The sequence below is a fragment of the Sylvia atricapilla genome, chromosome 5 (assembly GCF_009819655.1).
Source record: "Sylvia atricapilla isolate bSylAtr1 chromosome 5, bSylAtr1.pri, whole genome shotgun sequence".
In the NCBI taxonomy this organism is placed as follows: domain Eukaryota; kingdom Metazoa; phylum Chordata; class Aves; order Passeriformes; family Sylviidae; genus Sylvia; species Sylvia atricapilla.
This window is the reverse complement of record NC_089144.1, coordinates 25,525,769-25,552,086: the sequence shown is the minus strand read 5'-3', so window position 1 is coordinate 25,552,086 and position 26,318 is coordinate 25,525,769. Positions and strand designations below refer to the sequence as shown.

The following is a 26,318-nucleotide window of genomic DNA, read 5'->3' as shown; positions in this document are numbered from 1 at the left end:
TACTATATATTCTCTAACCATAAGGGGATTACTTGACCTCCTGTGTCTTTTGCACACATCAAACTCTGTACTTAAGCTGTCTTGAAGCTTGAGTTCATCCTCTAGGGATTTTCCTTTTGTCTGTCAGTCTACAGATAAAAAAATATGTCCAGTTATATTTAGCCATATGTTGACCATCTCTGTCTTTTGACTGTGAATATTTTCAAACACAAAAATATTTTCAGTTATACTAACTGTGATAATGACAGCTTTTAGACATTTTTATGATTAACAGTTTGTGCAACTTTCTACTTGGCCTGTTAATAAAAAATTATTTAGGTAATCTTTGACCTCATTATAGTCATTAATAAATTAACACTGATTTTCCTCTTTGCAGAACTTTAGAGTTCCCAAAGAGTGTTTCATGGAGACTGATGTTTTGAGCTTCACTGTTCAGTGAGACATCTCCATGTCTCAAACATCCTGGAATACACTGCTTTGTAACCTCTAAGTAGAGATCTTCATGAGCATGTGCATGTTGCTCCCACTCAGGGCCTTGTTTCAGTTGTCTCTACAGAAAAGACCATTTAGCTGTTCCTTCCATTTAACTTAAATGACAATTGCTGAGTAAAGGGCTGGTTTCTAACCCTATCAGTAAATGATGGCAGTCATTATTGCCTTATAATGTAATCTCTTTATAAGACAACCTGTGGCTCTCATGGAATATGGTGCTGAAGCTTTCTGAGAGTTTTTACCTGTTTTTGAACCACCACATATGGCTTGTTTTTCTTTTCTGACTGTATATCTTAATCTGACATTTTGTTTGGATTGGAAAGTTAACATGAATAACAATATTTCTATTTGAGAAAGCCTTGCACAGAAGCTAAATTTGTTTGTTGTTCAAAAATACCTTGACAAGTATGGGGAACTCTTCTTTTTGCTTTCAGTCACTTTGTGAATTAAGGAGATGGTGTAACCTAGTAAAATCTGTTTTTTCTAAAATTTTAAAAACCTTAGAGAATATCTAATACTTTTCTTAAGAAGTTCTACATTATATGTTTTGTCCAATTAATTTTATCCGTCCGAGTCCCACAGTTCTGTATTTGGGCAACTAAATTAGTAATTTATCCAGAGGGTAATGCAGCCTCTTCCTTACCTCACAATTGTAGAAGTACTTCCACAGATGTTTATGTAGAACACGTAGAACACTCTCCTTCATTGATGTTCAAAGTATTCCTCTCCATCATAACTTACCTCAGTCTTTAATGAGCACCTGTTTGTGGCACCACACGAAACAGTGGGACACAAGTAGCAAGCAAATTGCTTCTCTGCTAGCTGCAGAACAGTTACTGGGACAGGATGTGAAAATTACCAGTTTTGGCTCCCTCTTCCAGATTCCTCAAATGTCTCAGCTGATCAACCAGCAAATGCCTCACTAGATTATGATTCCCTTTACTTATAGTTTAATGTGGTTGGAGTGTTATAACTTTATCTGATTTACAATCTTGTTTCTGGATGGCAGGGTGAGTTTCCTGACAGTATTTTGTAAGGTCATATTGTTAATATTCATCATTTAGTTCATAATCAACATAATAAAACTATATAGTAAGTGTTGATGTAGGTTTATGTGTTTCATCATTATAGGAAATGGTTACTGATTTTTAGAGGAGGACTAAGTCTAAACCCTAACCATAGAAAAAGAGAAGTTTTTACTACGCTTAAGGATGATAATTACCAATAAGAACTAAAAAGATTGAAAAAGACCTATCCTAGGTATTGAATACCTTGCTACAAATTGTCTTTACCATGCAATGAGTTCTGTGTACCACTTGTGCTGGTGACATTCCAGTCAAATTAGTATTCTATCTATCCTGTAAAGTAGAAATGTCAGGTGGGGAGCCAGGCTGGTTATTGCTGGCACTAGTGAAAACATCAAGCAATTGAAGAAGTAACAATAGCAGTAACAATAGCTCTCACTTTTTCTTTTTAATCTGTTCCTCAAAAACTTGCTTGCTGGGTTGCAAACATAAAAATTAAGCTTCCCTGTACTAAATGTACAATTCAGTACTTACACAGTGGGCCACTTGCCTGTCTTCAACCTGCTAAAGGCAATTTGTTTTTTTCAAATAATATATAAAATGTTACCTGTAGATAGTACACATTAAATTTAAGTAAGACTGTCACATTATTTTTCCCTATTATTTTCTTACTGCAGTATTTTTCTTGTGTGTAATGTTTCCACTCTTGTATCCTGCTCTCTGAAGGCTCTCTGGGCGGAGGGGTTTGCTTTGTTACCTTTTAGCCAAAGCAGTTATGTTCCCCAGCTGTAATGCTGAGCCTTCAGTGGAGTTCTGGATGTATGAAACATACTTTCATAAAAACTCCTTGTGTTTGTTTCAGACTCAAAACATACTTGAACATAACTCATGTAAGTGTCTTGCATGCATATTCCATGAGTTTTTGAATCATATAAAGAAATCTAAACATTTTTAAGTGGCTGTACTTGTGAATAAACCCATAAATAGTAATACTTTTCCTGTGGAACTGTGAGCAGTTAAATTTTGTAAGGATTTTTAATCTTGGAGAATTCAGTTATTGTTTCTATAAATTCTGAAACACCGTAAGAAATACGTAGCATCTGTCCTCACTTTTGAAAGTTAAAATTTCTGTGGGTTTTTATCAACTTTCACCCATGCATCAATGAATTCACTGTAAGGCTTTAATTTTCTTTAAAAATATATATTTATAAAACCTCACTACTGTAAAGTGCTTAGATTTGGCAGCTGTGAGTTGTACAGTAAAGTGGGATTTCAGATTTAATAGATTACTTGCATTTCTAGATTCCAAGCAGTTGTCAAATGGTTGTCTTGATCTCTGGAAAATGGAAAAGATAAGTGAAATATGTGTGTTTAGTATCAAGTCTGGATTTTTTAGTTTATTCTGACCACTAGGGAGAAAAATGCCTTTATTTTAATATGAAATGGATACAAAATAAAAAAAAAAAAAATACACCCCGTGTGTCTGATTTCATTAAAAATATCTTGTATAGTAAATATAATACGAGTAGTATTTGGCTTTGATATTGAACGCCTGTGACGATCTCATGTATTAGGGGTTTTTTTCCAAGAAGGCTGCCCAATACTAATTAAAACCAGGGAATTTAACTTCTGCATGCTTCTATAAAAATGAAGCTGTTCAGATTAATATCTTGACTATAAACTGAAAGGAATTTCACAAGACTGAGTTGGATAATTTGTAAAGTTTTAATAAAAGGAGCTAAATAACATTTGTACTGATCATATGCTCTTTTTTTGGTCTTTGCAGATTTAGAAAGTGATTTTAATATTTGATGCATAAAAACACCTAAAATTATCTAGTTATAGCTTAACATATAATAAACTATGCTGCCATTGCGTGCTTTTCTAGGAACCCTTATTTGTAACAGATTCACTCCTCGGAAATAAAAGAAGTGAAGTAGCCTGAATAGTATCACATGATGGCACTGTTTCCATTTCCACCTCCAATATTATGAAATAAAGCTATAATAAACTGGTATTAAAATGGTATGTAATTCCAATATACTTTGTATAATTTATGTAAAAGAACAATCTAACCACTCTGGTTATTAATATAGGTATTAAAATGGATGTATAGTTTTCTTAGAGAAGTGTTTTGTAAAACTTTGCATATTTATAATATTCCTTATTTTGATTGTTGAACAAGAATTCTCCACAATATATAATGTTTATGAATGCTGAACTGTACAGATTCATTTAGCATTGTGTTAGGAAAAAATGCCTGTTAATTGTTGTATAAATGGGATGTTTTATTTTTTGTTTTGATTTTATTGTGGAAAGAAAGCTAATGGCTGGCCTTTTTTGTATTTAATATAAAGCCTTTTTGTGGTAAATTAGATCATTAATACAGACACATTTTTAAAAAATGCAAATTAGCTTTCCATGAGCAGAAAAGAGCTTAAAGTGTAGTAGGGTCAGAGGCAGGATCAGACATATTTGTAAAATGAATTATATTCAAGTAGGAATATGAAGGAAAATATGAATGTAAAAAAAGTCAGTGATTTATAGTATATAGATGGTAGATGTCATATTATTTAATTTTAAAATATTCTGACTGAATACCCATAAATGTTCATGTTCTTTTTAGTAATATAAATTAATAATCACTTCTAAATTAATATTTTCTATTTGTAGAATCATCAATATTAATTTTTAGGAAGAGAAAACACATTGCTGATTAAAAAAAGAAAAAAGGTGGTGGGTGTGATTCCACTGTGCTGCAGATTACTTTATAGTAAGATAAATATCCAGTCCTGCCATTCTCTCATATGAAATTAGACTGTTCTGTACATTTCTCTATTATGGGGATTGTTGCTAAAACAAAACAAAATAAAAACCCTGCAAGAGGAAGCAAGAAAAATACCCAGTGGTGATGCAGAGCTAATAGCTGGGGTTTGGATATATGCCAGATGGGTGCTTGCACTCCAGGAATGTCCTCTGCCAGTATAAACTTCTGTTCTGAGCAGTGTGAGGTTTTCTGTGTCTCTTTTTGATGTGAAATCAGGTGCAAGAGAAAATGTGTGCTAAATTAAAAAAAAAAACTGTTATGTAAAATTTCACTTCTATTTAGTAAATTATCAAATAAACTAAATATAAAAGGGCATAATATATTCCTCTGAACTTCATCAGTAAACTGGTTTTAATAATAAGAAAAAAATGTTTCAGTACACTTTAAATAGAATATAGTTATATACAGTACGTCATAACATTTGATCACTAAAGAAAATTACTCCTTTTGCTAAAATCAGTGGTAGAAGCTCATTGTGCCAATCTATTAAAATGGTTTTAAATAATTTAATTTCTCTAATTTGTTTGCTTTAGTCAAGAAACAATACTTGCATAATTTAAATTTGACATATTATTTTTTTCCTAGATGTTCTGTTTAGAGGTACTGCTTTACAGAAGTGTTACAGTGTTACGCTCTCTGTCAGTATCTAATAGTCCGCTCCTTTGTATCATGTTAGAGAGATTAAAATTACTGTTATTTTGAAAATTTTGCAAAGTTTTTAGATCTAGTGATGTAGCTGGAATCATGTAATAAATTACAATAGATAAGGAAAAGCATTCATTACTCATAGCTGTCTATTCATTTATATGTCCCATTTGTTCATGTATGAGGTGAAGAATTCCAGAGTACAGTAAGTGAACACTGCTCTGCTCAGTATATTTCACCATTCAAATTACTTGCAATTTCACAATGCCAATGTTACTTCTCAGGACAAATTTCATACAATAGTAATTCTGTGATTATTCATCCAGTTTAATTAATTCAATTAAGTAAGTCTGCTGTCAGGTGTCCTTTTAATAATTGAATCAACATGCAGATACATAATAAGCATAAAAGCATTTCTGTGGCTGCAGTAAATTTAGATCCAAAAGAATCTCCTATTCCACTACATTTGATATAGATTATTCTATAATATTTCAGTAATGGGTTGCACAAAGGCTGCCTTTTAATTCTTTGCTTTCTCAAATGTCTTTATATATAATGGTTTAAAACAGAAGGTGTTCAAAAGAGGGTGACCTTTTTCCATTACCATAGTTCCTGTCATTAATGCATTATAATTTTCTTTAGAAGTCTGGAAAAAATGTGTATATATGCACTCTGTAGCAGGTATGAATCAAAGTGTGTTAGTGAAAGTTAAGAATTGTCTGTTATTACTAAAAAAGGAGGGGGAAAATAAAAGAAAAATGTGAGGAAGTAATTTTATTGTTATTTTTACTGTGAAAGTTTAAACAAACCTTACACTTTATACAAAGCAGTTACAGACTTGAGAGTTTTGGCATTTGTAATCTGAACGAACAGCAGTTGACCTACTCAGATACTAAAAATAATATACCCCTTAACTAAATTTAAAGCCAATAGAATGTTGTGTTAGACTGGATTGTGTATAAAGTCCAATAATATATCTCCATCCTCTGTAATATATTACCATAGATGTTGTTTTAATAACATATATATTAAAAAACACGGTAAATTATTTACTTGGCGTACTCTCAATGGTGCTTGATGTCATAATTATTGTAAATATTAATTGCTGTGTAAAAATGTAAGCAGGATGACTTTGTATTAGATGAAAAATGAAAATAGTCTGTGTACGGGTAAATAGATAATCATACAAAAGTAATTGGGGTTTTAAAACCCCAATCTATTCTGCCAGCATGAGCTCGTTTGCATGTTAATCACAAGAGTGATTTCCTACTTCACAAGGAAGTCCACACTCTTTCATAACCACTTTTAATTGCATTTAAAATGTTGCAGGGTTGGGATATTAGAAATGGAGGCGTATCAGTGTCAAATTAATAAAAAAATACTTCTGAAAATCTTTCTGGGCTACAGATTATAATATTATGGACCTTTTTGTTAGAAAATACAAAATGTGTTTTAGGATGTCTTTTAAGTGAGGCATGTTAAATGATAAAAACAGATTAATTTGTACATGTGTTGTTTCTTTAGAAATTGAAATAGAAATGGAAACCTCTTTTAGCTGGAAAGTATAGAATACATTTTTATTAACAAATTGCTTTATACATTGACCAGTACTTTCATTAATTTCTCATTAGTCAATAAAATAATAAATTAGCAACAGTTAAAAATGTGTTTTTGTAATAAAGCATAAGGCAGTGTGACATTAGAAAGCTGTATGTAAAATTCCTTTCAGTTATATACCATTTTACTTGTATTTATATTCAGAGGAATCTAGTTAAAGATATTAATGAAAAATAATTTTACTGCTTTCATATATAGATATAGTTATTTTGAAATCATATGCTAAACATATTAGAAACCAAAAAACAATTGCAGATCAGAATTCATATAATTTATGTATGCTGCATGCTGTCACTTGAGATGGATCCTAGAATATATTGTGGCAAAATTTCTGTATTTGTTATTATTTATGGCTAACTCTGCCTTTAGAATTAGAGATAGGAATAAAAATAGTAGAAAGCTATTTAAGAGGTTTTTTTTTTCCTTTGTGTTCAGAGTGGTGCAGGAATAAATGGACAACATTTTAAATGATTTTGTGATATTCATATAAGATTCAACAGTTTCCTCTGTAATCTGTAAAAGGCCAATGTCAAAGTAAAGACAAAATGACTTGTTCTCTGAAGACAGGAAAGAAGAAATGTAGCTCTCTAATAAAATAGTGTTAAGTTCACAATGGTTACATTGTGATCAGTCTCAAAGATACAAAAACTAATTTTTAGTCAAGCTGTTAAAAATTATATATTTAAGAAGATGAAAAGTTTGAGGATTAAAGAAAAATCACTCACAATTTTAAAGAGGGTATATTTGCTTTCATCACCAGGTGTTCTTTCTAATATAAATTACCAAGATGATGTTTCCATAACATAGCTTGGGGTGCTCTGGAGATTAAAACTACCAAAACAGACCTATTAAATTTTTCATAGGGAGGGTCCACCAGGGATAATAAGCCAATATTCCTTGTCCCATATTCCAGATGTTTTATGTAATTCTGCATCTTGCTAAACCTAAATTGTAGCTTTTCTAGAAAAAATGTACTATAGAGACCGAGATGAAAGGCAAGAACTGTTGAAATGTTAATTTTACTATCTGCTGTTGAGGTCTGTTACCTTTTTTGTATTTTTTTCTTACTCCCAGTAGCTCAGTTCTGTTTTATGAATGTTGTGGTATTTCAGTTGTTTGAAGTTTTGAAACTTGGAGCATGACTTTGACTTGGCAAAACACAATGCCACATGGTGGGTGACACACTGATGGATAGTCTTTGATCCATGTGATTCACAATCTTTCTACTTTTAAATTGATTTGGGATGAGAAAAATAAAATTTAACAGTAAAAAAAGTTTCAGCAATAATCCTTGTAACATAAACCCAGAAAATTGTAAATAAAATCATTGTATTTAGTAATTAGCAAGTAATAATGTCGTAAACAAAAATATATTTTGTTGATTTTTTTTCATGTAGACTGCAGACATTTAAAAACAATATTGGGGTTATTGCACAGCTGTGGAATATTTCTGCATTGATTTGAAACAGTTAATGCTTTAAAATAAAGTACTGCTGTGCTTCACAGATCAGTTGGCAAATGTGATGAAATAAATACCCTAGGCCACTCTTCTGATTTCCATCCTCAGCCTCCTGTTGTACGCTGCTGATAGCTGACCAGCAGGAAAGTTCATGGACTGATTCCTGCTATAGTTTGGAACAGACATGGATCTGGTCTAAGTGAACCGATGTCTGATTGGGTTTTTTTGATCCTACATGAGATACAGGTGGTGGATGGGGATTATACAAGAAGAAAGAATCAATGCATTGTGAAGGGCAACTCTTTTGCCTCCCATTCAGGTGGGCTGTTCTAGGAACAGAAGAGACATCTGGCTGCTGACTGGCCCATTGTTTTTTCCACTCTGACTATTTTCAGCATAGTTGTTCAGATGCATTGTTCTCTGATAGATGTTTCTCATCTGCACAATTTCTTATATTGAGTTTTCTAAAACTGTTTCTGCTATGCTTTATAATTTATTACATTTCAATTTCTGAAAATAAGACTTGTATGCAGGCTTGTGCTATTAAAGGCTAAGGCCCTGATATAAATATTTAATGAATGCTTATAATTTTCTAACATTTGATGTTTCTCATCCTTAGCAATTCAGTTATTACCAGTTTTCTCTTTATCTAAATTTTATAATTTTAATTTTTTTTTTTAAATTTGTTGCATTTCCCTTCAGCTTTTTCAAAACAATTATAAAATAAGTAAGCAGATCATACTGTATACCAGGGAAATACAGAGAGTGAATGGAGAGAGACTATTTGCTAAAATTTTCGAATTTGTTTCAATTAACCTGACTTAATTTAACCTTCCTTTGGAAAACAAAGGTTTTGTTAAAAAAAAATCCACAATATTTTCATCCATGTAACTTGAAAGTTCTTATTCCATTTCATTTGACTTCCAACCCTTTTAGAAAAAAATAGAGGGGCAGTTGTGATTATCCTCCTGAGTCTAAACTAAGAAACCAGGTAACTTCATTCTCTGTTCCATATGTTTTTGGGAGAGAAATCTGGGAAAATTTCTTTCTGGCCTATTTCTACATCATAAAGAAGGAAAGAAGTGAAAAGCATAAACTCTTTCATGTAGGTGTTTTTCACCTGTGGGGAGAAAAAAGTGAGAAAATGTACAATCTGTTCCTGAAGAGATTTCCTCTTTTGCCATATATGGCTACACTGCCTTAAGGAGTGCTATACATAATGTACATGAGACTGTTGGGAGAACTGCATCAGTTCTAATATAAACACTGAACCTTTCTAAACCTGTCATTTTGGCCATGATTTTAAACTAAGTGTATTTAACAAGTCTTTGTAAAAACATTTTTTTTTAAGATGACTTCAGTAATCTTACTGTTTTAATGGTTCTGTAACTTTAGAGCAAAAAGTCTTCCTGTGAAAAATAGAGGCACTTCATTTTTTTATCTTGTTACTACTTGGCAAACTATTAATATCTGAAAATGAAATGTATTTGATTTTATTCTTGCTCTTACATGCAAAATTAAGATTGCTGTTCTTTTACACACTTGAGATTTTTTTCTTTGTATTTTATTTTCTTCTTTTGCAGTAGTTTAAGTATCAGGGCTGAAAAGTGGGGCAAAATGATCCTTTTATCTTTTAAACATGTACAGTCAGTGATTGTAACCATTTTCCCTAATCTGTTTCCATAGTTTGTTTCTTCTTTTTTCCTAGAGGCAGTATGGTGTGATTGTTCTGCCACAGTTCGTATTAGGTATTATGAATTTTGCACAGTTTTCAGATCAAGTCCTTTAATGTCTACTATTAATAAAAGCAGCAGAGTTCCCCAGTATGAGTAGAAGTTTTATAAGTGTGTGGCAAAATAATGGAGAGCATTTGAGTTGGATGGCTTATAGCTGATGATTTTCAATTAGGACCAATGTCTTCTAGATTATGGCTGAAATGAATCCCTCCAAACATGTTATGTCTACACTTGATACTAGTATTTTTTCTACTTCATTTTAAAGTAGATCTGTGCTATTCACTGTGGTGAAGACTTCAGAGTCTAAATCTGCAGACTGTATTTCCTTTAGAAAGGAAAATATATCAGAGTTCTTGCATTCCTTACAAAAAGGCCAAATGCTTGGACTTTCAGTAAAGATTTATATGGGAGAAGTAGCATAGCGTGAGGAATAAACCTGTAAACATGCTTTAGGTATTTGGAGTGACTTGTGCCTGTATAGAAATAGGACAGCCCATGGTTGAGCAGCCTGACATTGCATGTTCTGCATGGAGCTCACGTTGTAGGTCTCTTCGAGCCAGGGCCTGTTTTTCACCCGCAAAAGAAAGTGGCATGGTATCTTCTGTCCTTATCTCTACACTCTGTTTTCCTTCATGTATTGACTGCCCAAACAGAGAGGCCTCCACTTTTTCTGTGTGCTGGGCCAGTCCCTGCTTTGTGCAGACTCTGCCTGTGCCTAAGCATTGCCTGGGACGCTGCTTGTTGACACTGGCCAGGGTTAAATGGCAATGGCCAATTGCAGTAGGATGCTTGACCCACTGCTGCTTTATAATAAAACTCTAGCTTTTGAATCAGACAATGCTCCATGGTAGCTTTCATCAGGATTTATATGTTTCTGGGGAATTGTTGGCTTAGAGTGCCTGAAACAATGTGGCCGTTGTCTTGCAGCATGTGGGATTCATGAAGGAAGATGCTGCAGGCTTCAGGTTTACAGCAACAATGATGACATGGATGACAGCTCCATGATATCAGCCTGGAGCATGCCCAGGAACCAGTTGTTTTTTTGATTGTGTCTAAATTTTTTTATGTTTGAAAGCACTGGTTACTTTCTTGGCTTCTTCTAGAAGAAAGCCTAGAAATGAATTAAATATACATGAAATATGATGGCCAGAGAAAGGAGGGTACCAATTCTTTTCTCATATGAATGTCTTATGATTTTTATTATGCTAGTTCCATTTTTTTTCCCTCTATATTACTTTATATGTTGAAATTTAATGAAAGGGTCAGATTAAAAAAAAAAAAACCAAAAAAAAACAACTAAGAGGTATAAGCTTCGGTTTTATGTGAAGAAATTGTTAAAATATAAGAGAGAATTGGTCTAAATGTCAGACAAGATAGGACAGAGTTCTTCCTGTAAAACCTACTGAAATTTCTCCCAGGGATCTGATGTTGCAGCTGCTGCTACTTCTACAGATTTTTCTAACCACCTAGCCCGTGTCTGGGTTCCCCCTGCATGTTTTGTTGGGGTTTTTTCCTACTAAAAATCTTATAAGGGATCTCTCCTCTTTAATTCTGATGGGAGGAGAGATGTGGACATTGGATTCTCCTGATTTGACTTCCTTTGCTTCATGCCTCAAGAGCCCCTGCTCATGAAGAGGTGGTACCACCTCTCCAACTGCCCATGTTGCCTCGCAGCTCAGAACACCCTCTTTGGGTTGGGCTGGAAGTGGAGCCACCAGGGGAAGTTACAAATGTTGGGGTATATACTAAATCCAGTTCTTGCCAAGCTGTTTCATTGACTTTAACTAATGTGACTCTTACTTATAGGAATTATTTTTGTCTACATGTGCAATTTAGTATAATCTATCAATGAAACAAGGAACATGCGTATTCATTTCCTCTCTGAAACTATGTGTTTCAGACATACTTGCCATGGTATTTAGTTCATGGGTGTTGCAAAGATCAAAGGATGAAACCAGAACAAGTATCTCATCCCTGTAGGTCCAGAGGTTTTGAACAATCCTCTTTGTATTTTGGTTAGATTTTCACAAGTTCACTTACTGTGTGCAACAGATCGTTGCCTTGCTCAGAATTCCAGTGCTGTACCTGAGAAAAGTCAAAACATCTCAGCAGCCATGGTTTTTATGTGAAGGACTGTCATATGCAGAGCCACTGGAATGTTTGAAAAAATCAAATTGTCTTATTGGCCTGGGGTATTTTCATATTCTTCCAAGCTTTTTGCAAGGTTCTCCTGTTCCATGCAAGATAGATGCAGTTATCAGTGCTCCTTGTACTGTCGTTACTAAAGAAGAATTTAAGTAGGTATAATTACTGGCTATTGATTCTTACAGAAAGTTAAAATAGTCATTCATTGCCAACTGCTTTTCTGTTGTTTACTTTACATTGAACATTTCTGGTCAGATCCTGAGCTTGTATATTACCTGATACTTTGTGTGCAAAGCCAATCTTTTACTGTCCTGCTTTTTACTGTGTCTGTCTTCTGGTCATTGGTTTACTGTTCATTTGATGTGCTGTGGTCATTGGAGAGGAAACCCAAGTAGCAGCTTTGATTCTCATGGGTTCTCTTGCACCATGTGCTGCAGAAAAGCAACGAAATTCACGTCTTCCCTTAAGATTTACAGTTCTTTGGAACTCCAGCTACCCTGGCTTTACAATACACCAGGGCTCCAGCTAAGTATGAGTGATATCTTAACAAGCATGTTTGCAGGTACAGGAGATCTCCTTTTCATCATTATGGCATTTGTGTATGTTTATATGCTCCTGTTTACATATGTCTGTCATGTTGTAATATTCTGTCCCTTTTCATATCCAATTTATTATCCAGGAACACACTTAGAGATGTTATTGTGAGGGTTATTCCTTCCCATTGAATCTGAGATTTTACTTTTTTCATCTAGTTGAAAAAGTTTATATTGTGCTGCTAAACTGATGTTTTTAATCTTCTTTAAGGTCTTTCTGTAAAACTGTAATTTCCATGTTTACATTGTCAGTTTTCAGCATTTTTACAGTTTATTATAAATGGTTTATTTTGGTGTTGGTATTCACATTAATGTCTAGAACCTTAAAAATCTATAACTTTAGAATACTTTAAGACAAGACTACTACTAACAGAATGTGGGTATATCAGTAAAATTATTTTCCATCTTCTGCTTTCCATCATATTAGTCTGCTTGTTCATATCTAGTCATGTTCTGAGTAATGTGTCAAAATATACATATAATTTTACACTAGTTAAAGATCCTACAAAGGTAATACTGCTGTATAGTGGGAGCATAATCATATACCTAATTTTTCTACATTTTTCAAGTTCAGTCATTCCTTTAACAGGTTTTGTTTATGAAATAGAGATTAAGAAAGGTTCTCTGGGATTTTTTGTTCATGGAATATAAACTTGTGTTGTGAATAAGACATGGCATTTTGTGGTGAGATTTTATTCTGTTGCCCAGAAGATATTTGGGTAAGTGAAGATGCCCTGTGAGTACAATACCTTGAGTTTCAGTGACATATTCCTGGAAGTTTTTTGGTTTTCCTATCTGGTCTTCCGATCTTCATTTTATTTTCAAATAATTATTTTTCCTTACTCAGAAGAGATCACTGCTACAAAATTTTACTATGCCTACTTCTTCTTTTATTATGTATCCTTAAATTTTCAGATTACATTTTTTGCAATGTAAATATGATACTTGTAGAGGTTAACTTAACAGGCTGCATCTCTTCCTGTCCTTTATGAAACAGAAGGGTTCAATTCAGTTGGTAACTGTACTGTCTGATCAGAAGTCAAATCCCTGGTGACCAGATACCCACAATTACTTAAACATCCCTATAAACGGTAGCTGGGGCATGGTGTGTTCCCAGAGCCACCATAAAATAGTTGGGTCCTTGTCCTTTAAGAGAATAGTAACTATACAATGGAGCTGCTTTTGGAATGGGATTGGAGGAGGCTGTAGTATGCCATCAATCCCATTTTGTATAGAAAGGCAGCTATTGAGGCCAGCTAAAGCCATTGCTTACAGATTTTCTTCTTCTGGCTGGCAGATAGGGTTAAGATAGTCTACTGGTAATCAGCGTGACCAGTGAAGATTTAAAGTACTGCTGTATCTGTAGGTATTTTGTACATAATTTCAGGACTAAGGAAGGGAGTGTTTTTTCTCATCTGAGTGTCTCTAGACTCTATCTGCAGCCATTGGATGTTACGTGATAGTGAAGAACTTTCTGTTTATCACATACTTTTAACCTTCAATTTCAGAATCTGAATAGAGGAATACTCTGTAAGTTCAATATATAAGAAATGTTTTCAGGTTAGCTGAGTTGTCTTTTAAACTATTCCAATTTATGGTCAACATTAGAACTGGTCACGGTGTTCTGCAATGGTTATGTTACCTTGGGATTTAAAAAAGCATAACCTTCCTTTTCTCATTCTTTATGTTGTCAAGGGTCTTTGCCCATTTGACTAGTGTGCCATGGGACTTAACTATGCATCATAACTCCATGTCTGTAATTTTTCTGAGACACCATGTTTCATCCTCTGAATGTGGACTTTTTCCTTTGTAGCTAGGAGTGCAGCTTTACACATGTGGTGGTATGAAAAGTATTCCTTTTAAGTAAAACATCTTCAGAGATTCAGATCATTTCATTCTAGTAGCTGACTCTCCTCATTATCATTTGCTGTGTTGTCAGCAAACGTCATCAGTAATGAATTTGCAATTTCTTGAAGGTCATTGATAAAAGAGTGAAACAGTATGGGACCAGTAACCTATCACGGCAGATAGTTCTTACAAATGCCCTTAATCTAATTCCCTGTTTGCAATTACATTCTGAGACTTACTGATTTGTCTGTTTCTAATCCATTCTAATCCATAACATATTTTTAATGTTAATTTTATATCATTCTTGCTTTGAAGTCCTAGAGTGGTGCTCAACAAGCTAACACGCAGAAAGTATTTTTCACTGAAGTGAAGTGGGATGGTTTGCTTAAAACCACGTGTAAGTAAAAGGTGGCCGTAGATTAGAGATCGGAATATTTTGCTTAAACACATAGTGATGAATTTTTATTAATACAAGTGAAGTTACTCTAAATATTCCTAACTTCTATATTTAAGGAGCACAAAAATATGTTGATGTATAAGAAAAAGAAATTAAGACAGTCTGTATATAGAGAATTTTTTTCCAATTTTCTTTATATAATTTTCTAAATTAAGAGGAACAGTTTTTCTAGCTTGAAGTTACTTGTAGAATAATTTGATAAGACCTGCTATCTGAAAATTTTAAATAAACTTGGTGTATTTACAATGCAACTTCAAAAATCAGTCTGTGAAAGCATTGTGCACACAGTAAATTCCAGTTTCTGTGGTTTTCTTTTTTTATGATAACTTTTATTACTATTGGCATTATTTATTAATATTTACTTATTAATATATTGATATAAATATAATCTATAATACAAGATTAATAGTTCAGGAGTTGGACTCCATGATCCTTACTGGTTCCTTTCCAGCTTGATAAATTCTATGATTCTATTGCTTTATAACATATTTGGATTTAGGGTTTTTTGGTGGTTTGGTGGTAGGGATTTTTGGGGGTATTTCGGTTGGTTGATTGGATTTTTATTGGTGGGATGTGGGTTTGTTTAGTTGGATTTTATTTTTTAACAAATAATTTGTAACTGTGGAAACATGTGGCAAAATACATGACTGGAAAATGTGCAGAATTTCGTTTCTTGGTATATGTGGTATTTATGGCTCCTGGTAGGGTGTTGCATCAGTACTTATATAAGATTAATAAGAAAGCTGCTCTATTCTTAGCTCATATTTAATTCTCTGTATTGAGCTGTGGTACTATAGATTATTTCAACTCTGTGTAGTGTTTCAAGTGTAAGCTTGAGTTTATTGCCAGGTGGCAGGAATGAGGCATATAAACATTTTATGGACAACAGATGCAGATAAGTGGAGGAATTTATCTTGTGCACGGTATACTTGTTTGGCTAAGAGATACAGCCCTTATTAATTCCTCTATGCTGACTGATATTAGACAATTAAAAGCATATAAATTACTACAAGAGTAATTACTGCAAAGAGAGAGTGATCGTAACTTTCTATGCATAAAAAGTGCTTCTCAAAAGTGTTGCAGTGAATGTTTTTCTTCTACATTGTAGAAGAAAAGCATTGAAGAATGATGAGTAGCAGGAAAAAAAGTCTCAGACTCTCAGGGCTCCTGGTCTCCATTTACTAAATTAAAATCAGTCCCACCCCTTTTTTTTTTTTTTTTTTTTTTAATCTTTATAGTAAAGAGTTATCTCAATTGCATGAGATTTTCAGAATTCTGTTTTGTTGGAAGTTAAATAAATATGTAATGGAAATGCAGATACAGTTGGCCATTTGTTACACATATATCCTCATTGGCTGTTGAAGGTAAAATAGACACTATAATCTATTTTGCTTGGATATACTTTTCCCCAGGATAAAACAAATCTGCTATAGTCCTCAGAGTTTTAAAGTAGTTGTGCAGAACCTGATACTTAGCTGAGTTACAGCTATCATATTCAGGCCACTAAAGTCCACAGAGTTGTATCAGAGTCTGTGAGAAAAGAACCAAGTCCATGGAGGACCTTGGCTGTCTTGTCTGGTGTTTATTCCTGCCGCTGAGGTTTTTCTTAGTTAAACAAAGTTTTTAGATTGAGGAAAACAGATGGGTATCATTTGAGAAAGATACAAGTAAAATAATGTATTCTGATAAATTTTACTGAAATAAAATGCCATGATATACATTACAAAGTTGTGGTCATTCTTTAAATGAATTGTACTAGTAATAGAGTTTAAAAATTCTACCTAAATATACATTCTCTGTGTAAGTGGGCTTAATATATTTTTGCAACTAGATTGCTGCACTGGTATTTTGGTTTTTTGGGTTTTTTTATATTTCTGTAAAAACAAACTGAAGTGAAATTTGATAAACCTCAGCCCTGAAATTATTTTTAAACAAAGTTTTGCTGGTGACAGCTTATTTTCCTAAGTAAACAGATTCCATATGTGGCATTAAGTAAATTATTTTGTGATTTGATAGTGGTGTATTAGGGTGAGACATCCTGTAATGTAGCTATGTCTGAAGTTATTTACTGTTTTTCCTCTGCCAGATTGTGATTGTTTAGTCTGCTAACACTTGTACTGAAGTTTTTTCTGGGTAGTGATTAGCAGTTGTTTTCAAAGCAAATGTTAAATCTAAGAAGACATTCCTTTAGAAAAATCCTGTTCTGGCAGAGGAACTTGATTTGTGTTCTTGTTCAGTGTTCCTTTACTGTTTTTAGTATGGCTGTTGAAATCTATACCTTATATGATCTCATTGTACTGCCTGCATTTCATTAATGAGTGACTCTGTTTAGGGCTTGGGGAGTGAAATATTTTTCATATGACACTACCCAATATGAATGCAGTGCACCAGCTGCAAAAACCACGGACCATCTGATTTTGTGGTTTCTGAGGGTGTAAAAAGTTCAATTGCTTATACTAGAGCTTATATCTGTATATTATACCATATGGAAATGGAACTACTGTAGACGTGGAAGGAAAAAGAGAAAACCAAGTTCTTTAGGCATGGTTCAAATGGAGATGAAAAATACATATCTTGCAATGTGGAGGATTACTGTAACTATGCAGCTTTTTTTTTTTTTTTTTTTTTTTCCCCCTTAATAGAATAAGGTGAATTAAAATTTTGCCAGAAAATGGTATTTTTAAAGAAAGATGACAGATTTTTAAATGCCTTAGTCAGGATAATGTTATTGATACCTCTTTATTTTCTCTATTGATATTCTTTGTTTAATTTCCTTGTCTAGAAGAGAGAAAGCAGTCTGTTAGAACCTGGATGGGCATTATCCTGATTATCCAGAGTGTAAGCTAAAAATACTTCAAGAAATTGTATTTCAGACATAACTTGGGAAGGTTTAAACTAGTTTTGTATTTAACAAGCCCAAACATATCAGTGATTCCAGTTGTCACTGTTTTGGGGTTTTTCCTTCAGAAGAATCAAAGTATAAGCAACTACCTATGAATTTGTGGAGTAATATGTTAGACATGTTTGCAAATAGTTTGAAGTTGGTCTTTTAAATGGCCAAGTAAAATGAAGTTCAAAGGGATTTACCATCTTAAATACTTGAAATTTTTTTTCTGGGTGGTCGTTAATATAGTGAAGTTTATCCTCAGTAGAACAGGTTGCAAAAATAAATTATTTGTTTTTGCATACAGCCATAACAAGAATAAACACCAGTATTTCTGTTAGAAATTGATCAGGTCATAGTGAATATGTAACAATTTCAAGTTACAGATGAGATTTGCACAGTTGTTTCTTTCAGACTAACTGGAGATGTCTTTTCTGTGATAGCTAAGCCTGAGGTTTTTAGAAGGGGAAAAGTTAAGAGGCATTTGAGTATTTCTAATGGAAAAGCACCAATCCGTATTCATACACACTCAATGTCTGAGCAATTTTGAGATGCATTTCGGACTCTTCTCTGAAAGGAACACAGAAGCCAGCACTCTCAGCAAACTGCAACCTGTTGGTGACAAGCACACAGCCTTCCGCTGCTGCTTGGTTCATTCAGTCAAGTTACACAGTAAATGCCATGATTTATATCTTGAAGCAGAGAATTCTAAATGAAACTTCCAAATAGCAAAAATAAAAGCAACCAGCACATAACCAAGACCTAATTTTTTTATTTGAAGAGATTGGTTCAAAAGCTGAAGAGTTTCGTAAAATATCAGTTCTTTCTGTGAATAAAGCATAAACACAGAGAGGTGCTAAAATTGTTGTACACTTTGTTCGCTGTGATTCATCCATACAGCTCTACATATAGGTTCTGCTATCACAGAGAAAGTGCTTTTTGTTGACAATTAGCCTCAATGACAGATTTCTCTGAATCACTGTTGAATGCCACTTAAATGCTATTGATGCAGCAGCTATTCAGGCTGGTTATAAAAACCATGACTGAGAATTGATTCCGCTCATAATGAGGATCAGATGTAAGAATACCTATATGAGTTTTATAGGAATACATTTTGCAAATAGAGAAAGGGAAAAAAAAAAACCAAAAACAGGGAAGAAAGTTTTTAGCTCTTTTGGTAACACATAAAAAATTTTGTTATATTTAAATAATTTAATGAAATTACAAGTTGTTCACCTCATATTTTTGTATTTGGATTTATTTTCTTTATATATATATATTGAGGTCTTTTAAAACATACACCTTTTATTCTTTTTATTTAATTTTTGAGCTCTGAACCTTTCAGGTTTTTGTGCTTTTTTTGAACCCATGAGAACTGGAAAGTTATATACATATATGTGTGTGTATATATATATATATATATATATAAAAGACAATTATTGTAAAGTTTCTAGATCCCAGCAGTTGAAGCTTTAGGAGAAAACACCAAACATTGTGAGGTTTCAAAAAAAGCTATACTTATCATCACCAAAGTTATGCTATGAAAAGTAAAATCAGTTTATAGACATGAATGGGTGAAATGGTCTGGCTATTGAAATTGATTTGAGCCTTTTGCCATTGAGATCACTGAAGGCTGAATTTTATTCTCTTAATCCTTTTCCTGTCATATCCAGGGTTAATCTGCTTGTCCCATGTCTCTGAATCCTCATCTCTAAATGGGAATGCTTCCTCCATCTGATCAATGGTGAGTCAGTTTAGAGGAGAGAGGCTGGGCTAATCCTCAAAGAGGCAGCAGAGTTCTTATAGAATTAAAATTATTCTTCCTTGTCACATAAGCTAAGGAGGTTTAAGTTCATTGATCAGAACTCAAAGCCATCAAAGTTTGTGACATGTAGAAGGCAAAAACAAGGTGTTTGTAATAAAAGTGTAATTACAAATGATACTAAAAATGACAGATTATTCTTACCTTGCTGAAATCTGGCTTGGCTGTGTTGGGATCTTTGCAGCTATGGATTATTTTGTTAGTGACTTAAATCTCTGCTACTACTCCAACATAACTTTTGCCCCAGAATGGACCTCCACAGAGTCAAAAAACATTCTGAAATTTTGTTCTTTTGTGTGCTAAGAGATTTGATAAAATATAGCATTTTGAATTTACCTAGCCGGTAGGAGTAACATGGAAAACTAAAATGGTCAGGTAAATACCTTTGTAAAAGAGATATGATACCCCTAGCAGATTCTTAATGCATAGGTTTTGAATTTTAAAAAGTATTTAATTTTGAAGTTTTTCATAAAATCATATTCATTAAAAGTTGATTAATTTGATTATGAATAGAACTTTGGGATTTTGCATTTTTTAAATAAAATGTTTATTTACTATGCTTATTTTTAGGGGCTAAATAATAGGTATTTTAATTATTTCTTTTCTTTTGATCTGTTTTCTGACATTTGATAATAATAAATTTGATTGCGGCTTTAACATGTTGGTTTTGATCAACTTCCATTTAAAACCCTAGACCTAATGCCTTGATGGTTATTGGTCATCCATGTTGTGTCATCCTCTAGGTAGTGTTGGAATAGCTTTTTACATCAACACACATTACCCTATGTTTATTTCTGTTGAATACTGTTCACTATTCTGTTGTCCAGTACCTCGGCCTTATTAAATCCTGTGATTTCTGATACTAAGTCCTATCTCAAATTCATAAACAACTTTATTTAACCTAATTTTACTCATCTTAAATTTTCTTGCATCTTTTATCCCAGTGTTTCTGTATGCCATTATCTTCCTTTTGTCCTGTGGAAGACCAGTTTCTCTGTGCATTAGTAAAGGTTGCTGTTTAGTGCTTTCTGAAAGTATCATTCAGTGATACAACTGATGATTCAACAGGCATTTAATTTAGACTGAGCCGGGATGCTCTGTTTCTTCCCCTAATTTGCATTGAATAGAGGCTTCCTTGACTGTGACTGATCCTTCAAATCTATTTATGCTTCTTGAATAGGGGCAGTTTCATGCAAATAGGTAAATATACTGTGTTCGTTTTGACCTGCCCTACACTTAATTTATTATTTAGGAACTGTGATGTGGTGGAGTATTCTGAACTAGGATAAGAGACTCCAAAATATTTATTTCATGCTACTCATCTGAGCATAAGTAGTTTTCCCTTTCTTTTAGAATGTAACCAATCTTTTTTAGATTTCAACATTTGCATGAGTTTCCCGTTTGGAAAACTTAACTTGTCTGAAAATATGGAATTATGGGAAGTTGTTATATGTATATATTTATAGAAAACTGTGCTTAGAAAAATAAAGCTTTTTTAAATGTTATTGGAGCTCGTTTCACAAAAAATTCTTAGCAGTCATGGATGACCTAAAATTTTGTAATGTTCTAGTTGAACTGAAATCAGTTATTTTGCTGACATAATTCAAATAAATATTGAATTTGAGCTCAATTAGAAATGTTTTCCTGGAACCTCAAATGTCTTGTTTGTTTTCTTTCACAATCCTGAAAAAGATAAATTAATTGGTACACCCCATATTAAAGGGTAAATAGGATTTATTCATTGACTAAACTGAGATAAACTGATAATTTTAACTGGATTTGTCTGTCTAGAAATTACATCTTTGCCAAATAGCATGACTGAATAGCAAACCTCCTTCTCTCTGTTCCTTTTTGAAACATTAATTAGTGTTTGAACTCTCATACATACCTATTTTGATTTATCCTTTCTATTTAGACAGATAAGGCTAGGGAAAAATGCTACTTTGTATACCTGTTAATGTCCAAAGGACAGTTAAACAAATGAAAAAGTAATACATTTATAAAAGATACTTAAATTACAAAAGACTCATGAAGAATAAGATACCAGGTCAAATATCCAGATGCATTGCAGAAACAGGTATCACAAAATGCCTTTAAAAAACCGAACTGCAGATGCCTGTAGTGTAGATATCAAGATATGAGAATATTTAGATACTCGTTACAGCCTGTGAAAGAAATAGACATTTATAAAGGAGTGCCTATCTCATATTCGATAGAGATGTCTAAACTGCTTGTGATGTTTCTGGATGTGTAAGAATTTATAGCTCTTTGAGCTAGTTTATGATATAGCTGCCTACATTATGTCTGGACTCATAATTGTCACCCCCTAAAAGCACAGAGAATGAAATTACTTTGTTTTAAGGGGAATTTTTTTTATTAATCACTTTTTATCTTGTAACTTCCTTGCACATACATGGCATTTTGTTGGTATAGTCTGATTTGATTTAGGAACTTGTTTAACTTGTTGCATAGTTCATCGGCACAGAACACTTGCATCACTGCTTTAAAATGAACATGTATGTGCTCAAATAATTTAGCATTAGATTTTTACTTCTCTGTTAGAGTTATGATTCATAGCCAATTAAAAATCAAAATGGAAAAGTGTACGTATATTCAAAGTGGCACATAGGTGGGGTACATTAATTGAGCTAATTTGCATCTGAAATACTAGGTTAATCATATTTGTTATGCTTGTAATGCTTATAAATCAGAAAATGATTGCTTAATTGTAAATTACATATTGATTAAAGCTCATGTGTGGTTTCAAAGGATGACTATATTTAATTTGCATAGTATACCATTCTACTGAGAAGGTGTTCATTTCTTTGGAATGAGTTTTTCCAACAGATGCTTACAGCATGCTTAGAAGTTCATGAGTGATTTTATTTGAAAATGCTTTATATATTCTTTTACTGTTTTTCTTTCAAATGTTTTCACAAGTTGTTTACAAAATTACAACTACTGGTACTTTCTAGTTCCCGTTTGTGAAAATAAATACAAGCCTTCATGAACATCTACTATTTTAGAATCAGCTAGAAATTATGGCAGCTTTGAAACAAATGGTATACTTCAGGTTGATAGGAAGAAAGTCTATATTGCTACTCTTAAAAAAAAAATTAAAATAAGCATTAAATGCAAATTTCTTTTTTAATGTCATGCTGGTGACTTACACTTGGAAATAGGTTTGGTTTTCAAAGTGTACATTTATCTTAAACAATGCTAGATTACATAACCCTGAAATCTGATTGTTGTATTATTTTTTCTTTGTGGGTAAAGAAAATCAAAAGGTTTTTGATAAGACAAATTTTATCTTTTCATGAAAGTGTAAGTTTTACTGATTGAAATTTAAACCTGATTGAAGAATAGACTAAAGAAGACACACCTACTTCACTCCATTTTTACATGGAAAGTTTTTACTGAACAGCCAAAAATACAATAGCAGTGTTACTGATAAATAATCTAAGCTCAAGTATCAGTCCATAAAATGTATCGTCTACAAAAACTAAACTCTGAGTCAAATTCAGTGTTCTAAACTAGGAATAAAATCTCTGATGGCATGTAATTTCAGATAATTGTTATCATGCTCAGAGTGTGAGTATTTTTCTCAGAATATGTGTTAGAAATTCTGTTGATTTAATACTGTAGTGTTCTTAATTAAAAATTTATGTAATGATACAATACTAACCACAGAACTTAATCAGGCAAAATCCATAACAATATTGTCCAAATAAGAATATGTCAGTAGTAGAGACCTAATGAAGGCATTGGGATTTTGGTGTGGTGTGCCAGGGAGTGCAAAATAATGTGTTTTGTGATTGTGCTGGAATAAACAGACTGTTGGGAACACAAGAGCATGGAAGACATTGCTTGAGGGCATTCAATATGATAACAAGCATAGGCTAAAATACACCTAATTCTTTTGTGTTACCATTAAATGAAAACGTTCTTGAAGACATTACTTATAGCTGGTCAGGATAACATCAAGCTTTGTGACTGAGTTTTAGCCACTCTTACATTTTGTCTTCCAGTTTCAGGAACATTTGCACTTACAATTTTTGTTTTATCATTAAACATGACGTAACCTCTGGTAAAGCCTGTAGGGCAGATCGTGGATCAGTGACATGTGGAAATCTGAACATCTCCTTAACGGAGTGGTAATACTCAAACTTAGTAATATTTCTGCATATTGTCTGGATATTTGTTGAGATGTTAGTAAATTAGTATTCTTAGTCAGTTCTTTAAAATGGTACTGCCCCAATACACTTAAAAGTGTTATATTTTTTTTTAAAAAACAACATAATTTTAAAAAAATAAATCATGATCAAATTGAGTTTAATTTCATAACTTATCTTAACCATGTCATATTTATCCTTCAACTTCTTTTCTGGAAGTGATGTTGTTTTTAAGAAATCTAACTTTTATATAGGACTTATAAGTGTCCCTCTTTTTTGACTTTAACTTTGATAATTCAAAAGAAGATTGGAAAATTATTAGAAATGCACGGAAATGAAATTAAAATTATGTATTAAAAACCCTCTCATCATAATTAGATATCTAAAAAAAACCTACTACAAATCAGTAACAAAAATTTATTGCTTGTAAAACTAGTATTTTATGGACAATATTACATCTTATTTTGTGATTAGTCAAAAATCTGTGTATTGCAATATTTGGGGAAAAAGTAGACCTCTAGTCATGTGATTCTCAGCTTTTCTGCTTAGTGTATTTCTAGTAAGGATCTGAACTGGAATTAAATTGAATGAGGAAAGTATTTTGCCTTTCCTGGAAGGTTCCTGGTTTGTAAACTGGAATAGGACTTCAGTGTTCTAATTTTATATTTGGCAATTTCCAATGCATTGCTGGTTTGATTTCATTGGTGTTGCTTGGTTGGTTGGTTGGTTTTTTGGTTGGTTGGTGTTTCTTGGGTTGTTTGTTTGTTAGTTTGGTTTTTTTTTTTTTTGGTAAAAGATTACTGTTAGTACTGCTTTTGTTACATTTATGTAAATTTCATAGTGAGTCCATGCCTAAAAATGGGCTATTTTAATTCCAATGAAATTTTAAATCTATTTTAAATGCCTCCTATTTTGAATTAAGAGTTTATTAAAATATATTATTCTTCCTGTTGTCATTGTTATATTGTTAATCAGTGTGGATTTTATTCTTATTTATATATTAGGAAGTGTATACATAGTTGAGGTAGTTATAAATAAACATGCATTTCATTTTTGAGAGCTCTAGATTTCATTTCTGAATGGTTTCTCTAGGTGTAACAGTTTTTTAAAAAAAACTTTTGTTAATAAAAACAGATTTAAAAATTCTAAGGTTTGTAGTGAAGTATTTTTATTCTTATATGGAATTTTTGTGAGCACCTTATAGTGAACATAATATAAGCAGTGAGAAATCCATTCTTTCCAGAGAAAAAGAAAACAGTGTTCATGAGTATTTAAAATGCATTCCAAAATAATTACAGATGACAACTTCATTTGGTATTATTCAACATCTCTTCAAACTAGTATAACAGTTGTTTTAAAAGTTACAAGTATTAATCTGTAATAGTGGAAGGGTTTAACAAGTTTTCTTACATGGTTCTATGTATCTGCAGTAAAGTGAACTTTGGTTCTAATTTGTCTGGATGGTGTATTTCTGGATGACCTAGAAAGTTTGTACGTTTTTAATATGAGTGTACTCAAAGTTGAATTAAAACATGTGTATTAAGCTTTCAAATACACTCTGAAGTTTTAACAATACATGAAAATTTTAGTGGGATACAATAAAGATTTATTGGAAGAGGAGAAGCTCAAGTCAAGAAAATGCAAGTGAGTCAGGACCTAAGTATGTGCTTGATACTATTTATCCTATAGATAAATACCAAGTTTTACAGAATTCTCTCTGCAAGATCCAAGAAATACCACAGCACTTCATAAATGCATGTTTTTAGAGAGTTTCTGCCCCTTAACAGAACTTCATGTGTTAAGTGCTGTAAACACTCACCTGCTTCGCCAACCCAACAACAATGGTTGAAGATTTTACTCACTATTTTGGGGATTTGTGTCTTCACTTATGACTTTCTCATCAGCCAAAACCTTTCTTCATGCTCAGGAAGCCCCCAGAATCCATGTCCTATATCTGCAAAATTATTTTTCTTCGCAGACCTGGCGGAGTAAGATATCCTTCAGTGTTAGAGTTCTTCCTCTCTGAATTCTTACTTAAAGCAGCAAAGGAACTAGCGCTGTAATTTTGCGCGGTGTAATACAAACATGAGGTAAAATGGTTAAGAGATGAAAAAACTCCCTAAAGAAGTGGATTTTTAAAAGGAATTTGAAGTACAGGTTTTGCTTGGATAAAATAAGAAAAAGGAAGGCTAAGTCAGTGAGCACATGAGTGAGGAATGTGTTTATGCGTATTCATTTTAAAATCTGGCTATCTTAATCAGCAACTGCCACAAATCTATTAATTAAATGTTTTTTGTTATTTCTGAGGACAGTCCAGGTTGTGGGAAGTAGAACTGAATTGCCATATTTAATCACAGTTGTATAATAGTGTTCAATAGAGCCTAAACTAAGACTTTTTGTGTGTGTGATCATATTGAGGTATTTGGAATCAAATGAGCCTTTGTACCAACTACTGAAGTAATTCATCTCCATCAGGAAAAAGAACAAGTTATTTTTAGATTGATGTCCTAACCAATATGTTAATATGACACCCAGGCTGAATTTATGCTTAATAACTATTATGAGCTGTTCCCTCTGTCACGTAGTCACTACATGG

The 26,318-nt window shown here is 33.0% G+C and overlaps 1 protein-coding gene across 1 annotated transcript in view; it reads left to right on the top strand.

The window, feature by feature from the left end:
• Window positions 1–2,173: 2,173 nt before the first annotated feature.
• FOXP2 (forkhead box P2) overlaps window positions 2,174–26,318 on the top strand; it is a 261,915-nt gene continuing 237,770 nt past the window's right edge. Inside the window, exon 1 of the mRNA XM_066319012.1 lies at window positions 2,174–4,290. The gene's annotated coding sequence lies outside the window, so the exon portion shown is untranslated. The remainder of the gene's footprint in view (window positions 4,291–26,318) is intronic.